This window comes from Triticum dicoccoides, chromosome 1A, assembly GCF_002162155.2.
Source record: "Triticum dicoccoides isolate Atlit2015 ecotype Zavitan chromosome 1A, WEW_v2.0, whole genome shotgun sequence".
NCBI classification, from domain to species: Eukaryota; Viridiplantae; Streptophyta; class Magnoliopsida; order Poales; family Poaceae; genus Triticum; species Triticum dicoccoides.
The window spans coordinates 72,172,854-72,177,965 of NC_041380.1; positions in this window are offsets into that span (position 1 = coordinate 72,172,854).

Genomic DNA, 5,112 nt, shown 5'->3' on the forward strand with positions numbered 1-5,112 from the left:
TTTGAGGTGGAGCGACATGGCATGTTGAGACCACCTAGGAGAGAGGTGGGCCTAGCCCTGGTCGGCGTCCGTGGTTATGTTAAAATAACACGCTTAACGAGATCTTGGTATTTGATCTGAGTCTGGCCACCGGCCTATACGCACCAACCAACTACGCGGGAACAGTTATGGGCACTCGACGTCGTTGTATCAGCCGAAGCCTTCGTGACGTCAGTGACTGAGCGGCGCGCGCCGGATTGGACCGTAAGCCTGCTCTTGTATTAAGGGGGCTAGTTCTGCTTCCGGCCGCCCTCGCAACGTGCAGGTGTGCAATGGGCGATGGGCCCAGACCCCTACGCCATAGGATTTAGACTGGCGTGCTGACCTCTCTGTTGTGCCTAGGTAGGGCTGTGACGTGTTGATTGCTACCTCTTGAGCTTGCGTTGGTTTTCCCCGAAGAGGAAGGAATGATGCAGCAAAGTAGCGTAAGTATTTCCCTCAGTTTTGAGAACCAAGGTATCAATCCAGTAGGAGGCCACGCTCAAGTCCCTCGTACCTGCACAAAACGATAGCTACTCGCAACCAACGCGATTAGGGGTTGTCAATCCCTTCACGGTCACTTACGAGAGTGAGATCTGATAGATATAATATTTTTGGTATTTTTGGTATAAAGATGCAAAGTGAAAAGTAAAAGGCAAAATAAAAAGTTAAGCAAGATTAAAGTGATGGAGATTGATATGATGAGAATAGACCCAGGGGCCATAGGTTTCACTAGTGGCTTCTCTCAAGAGCATAAGTATTCTATGGTGGGTGAACAAATTACTGTTGAGCAATTGACAGAATTGCGAATAGTTATGAGAATATCTAGGCATGATCATGTATATAGGCATCACGTCCGTGACAAGTAGACCGAAACGATTCTGCATCTACTACTATTACTCCACTCATCGACCGCTATCCAGCATGCATCTAGAGTATTAATTTAAAAACAGAGTAACGCTTTAAGCAAGATGACATGATGTAGAGAGATAAATTCATGTAATATGAAATAAACCCCATCTTGTTATCCTCGATGGCAACGATGCAATACGTGCCTTGCTGCCCCTTCTGTCACTGGGAAAGGACACCACAAGATCGAACCCAAAGCTAAGCACTTCTCCCATGGCAAGAACTACCAATCTAGTTGGCCAAATCAAACGGATAATTCGAAGAGATTTGCAAAGATAACCAATCATACATAAAAAAATTCAGAGAAGATTCAAATATTATTCATAGATAGACTTGATCATAAACCCACAATTCATCGGTCTCAACAAACACACTGCAAAAAGAAGATTACATCGAATAGATCTCCACGAGAGAGGGGGAGAACTTTGTATTGAGATCCAAAAAGAGAGAAGAAGCCGTCTAGCTACTAACTATGGACCCAAAGGTCTGAGGTAAACTACTCACACTTCATCGGAGAGGCTATGATGATGTAGAAGCCCTCCATGATGACGGCCCTCTCCGGCAGAGCTCCGGAACAGGCCCCAAGATGGGATCTCGTGGATACAGAAAGTTGCGGTGGTGGAATTAGGTTTTTGGCTCCTGTTATGATCGTTTGGGGGTATGTAGGTATATATAGGAGGAAGAAGTACGTCGGTGGAGCTCCGAGGGGCCCATGAGGCAGGGGGCGCGCCCCCCACCCTCGTGACCGCCTCTCTGATGCCTTGGCGTAGGGTCCAAGTCTCCAGGATCACGTTCGGTAAGAAAATCACGTTCCCAAAGGTTTCATTCCATTTGGACTCCGTTTGATATTCCGTTTCTTCGAAACACTGAAATAGGCAAAAAAACATCAATTCTGGGCTGGGCCTCCGATTAATAGGTTAGTCCCAAAAATAATATAAAAGTGGAAAATAAAGCCCAATATAGTCCAAACAGTAAATAATATAGCATGGAGCAATCAAAAATTATAAATACGTTGGAGACGTATCATTGATCTTCCGAGGCCGGGCATGACCTAGGAAAGTGTGTCCGGCCAAAGGGGATCGAGCGTGTTGGGAAATGTGGTGCACCCCTGCAGGGAAGTTAATATATTTGAATAGCCGTGATCTTCGGTAACAGGACGACTTGGAGGTGTACCTTGACCTTATGACAACTAGAACCGGATACTTATTAAAACACACCCTTCCAAGTGCCAGATACAACTGGTGATCGCTCTCTCATAGGGCGACGAGGGGAGGATCATCGGTTATGATTATGCTATGTGATGCTACTTGGTGAACTTACCATCTACTCTCTTCTTCTGCTGCAAGATGGAGGTTACAAGAAGCGTAGTCTTCGACAAGACTAGCTATCCCCCTCTTATTCCGGCATTCTGCAGTTCAGTCCACATATGATACCCTTATTTCATTTGATACCAATGCATACATATGTAGTGTAGCTCCTTACTTGCGAGTGCTTTGGACGAGTACTCATGGTTTCTTTGCTCCCCCTTTTCCCCCTTTCTATACCCGATTGCTGCGACCAAACGATGGAGCCCAGGAGCCAGACGCCACTGTCGATGACGACTACTACTACTCGGGAGGTGCCTACTACTACGTGCAGCCCGCTGATGACGACCAAGAGTAGTTTAGGAGGATCCCCGGCAGGAGGTCTGCGCCTCTTTCGATCTGTATCCCAGTTTGTGCTAGCCTTCTTAAGGCAAACTTGTTTAACTTATGTCTATACTCAGATATTGTTGCTTCCGCTGACTCGTCTATGATCGAGCTCTTGTATTTGAGCCCTCGAGGCCCCTGGCTTATAATATGATTCTTGTATGACTTACTTTATTTGTAGAGTTGTGTTGTGATATCTTCCCGTGAGTCCTTGATCTTGATCGTACACGTTTGCATGTATGATTAGTGTACGATTGAATCGGGGGCGTCACAACTACGCATACTGCTTCTTCCAAGGAAAATGCCACCATCGACAAATAGGAGATTTGAAATGGGTGGACCAGAGCGACCGTTCCTAATACCATGTAGTACGTCATAATTCTCCTTCTGTAGCAACAAACTTGACATGCCTTCAGTGCACAGAAGAAACAGGTAGGGGCTGATTGGATTACCCTGATGGATACATCTCAACGGCGCAACAAGTTCAATGAGCACTCCATTGACCCTAATAGCATACAAACATTGGTTCGCATTACGAAGATGGTCCATGCATGGGCAAAACCAAGTTTTGACAGGCAACCACGAAGATAATTCCACTCAACACGATTATATGCTTTTATCATATCAATCTTCATGGCAAAGAAGAGTTTCTTAGTCTGTTGTTTTCTTGTAGTATGTAGAGACTCATAAACAATGAGAGAAATTGTCTATAATCAATCTTCTAGGAACAAAAGCACTCTGAAATTCATAAATGACAACAGGTAAAAGCAACCTCAAATGATTAGCCAAAACCTTAGAGGCAATTTTGTAAAGAATGTTGCAAAGGCTAATAGGCCAAAAATTCTTGCGTCGTTTGGGTCTTGCAACTTTCGGAATGAGAACAATAACTTAATCATAAAAACCGTCAGAATAGGCCTCCCTTCCAAAAATGCTCATGGCAGCCTGACAAATCTCCTCTCCCAAAAAAAATCCCAATGTGTCTGGTAGAAGAGGGTTGGGAAATCATTCGTCCTGGGAGCTTTAGTGGGTCCCATCCGCAAAAGTGCAACCTTGATCTCTTCATCAGTGTAAGGTTTACATAAGTCATGATTCATCACATTAGTAACTTTGTGAGGAATAGCATCAAGAACGGTATCTACAACATCACAAGGTTCAAAAGTAGATAGATGCTCATAAAACTTATGCACCAACATTAAGGATATCATTGATTTGCAGGATTTTTAAAATGCAGGAATACGAAAATCGTAGAAATATAGTGTCATGTCATTTTTGTATCCTATGGAATTAAAAAACTATGTACTATATTCCGAAAATTCCTAAGGATTTAATCATGCGAATCAAATGATCATCGCAGTGAAAATTCATAAGGACATAAACCCTCTAGAAGTCCTACGGGATCGTTTGAGTCAAAGGAGCTCTAACCGGTTTAAAGGGAGAACACAATCATGAAGTGTGTAAACTGATGCATTCACTATACCCCCTGTTAGCCCTAGCGCTCTATCAAACATCTTAAAGCAAATGTAACCCCCTCCACAAGGGCAAAGTTGATGACGACGTCAGTAGGAGGCCACCGTCATGGCCGCTATCACGGGAATCAATTTTTTACCCAGTAAACTTTTTGAATGTTCACATTATATTCAAATGAAGTGGCAGAGGTGACAACAACAACATCACCCCACTTGAAGAAGGTTTGGCAGTGAGGCACTATCACACATACTGCGAGAGTGGTAAGGAGATATATATGGCAAATGAGGGAGTTGTTGAGAATAAATGAACAAACGAGCGCAATAGATGGAAGATGGCGCGGAAGCGAATGTAGGAAGACTCTATTTTGTCGTTTTGTTGTCTGAATTTAACTTCACGCAGTATTTATGCCACGTTGCTTGTCAAATAAAACACTCAATCTTGCATTGAATTTATGTCGCGGCTCAAGTTAAGCTCTACATAGAAAACGACAATCCAGCTTCGATTTAGCTGCGGATGCTAAATCTGTATGCGTCAAAATAACAGAAAGTGTTAATAGCCAAATGGAATAAATTGATAAAATAATACATAAAACAAGATTATCATGCCAAACTCAACCTTAAGCCGCAAAATATAAGCATGACAATCTTTCCTACACAAATCATTGCAAATTTCCATGCTACTTTTGTACATCAGAATCAAATATGAACACACCTACCCGTTATATCTAATTTTTATGCAAGCATAATACTCACTTTTATTATCATTAACTTTGTGTTGAATAGACGTTCTCGCTTACTCCAACACCCAAATCAGAGAGAGTGGGGAGAGGGAGAGGGGAAATGAATCATGTGCTGAGGTCGGCATCCACGTGTCCGTGCATCAGCCGCGTGCACGCCGACCGCCACGCACCGGTCGCCCGCCCGCCCACGCACCGGTCGCCGCCGGTACCCCCTCCACACAGGGGCAAGCAAGTAGCACGGGATAAAAGCCAACCACCCTCGTCCTCTCTACCCATTTCTTCTTCCCCCCC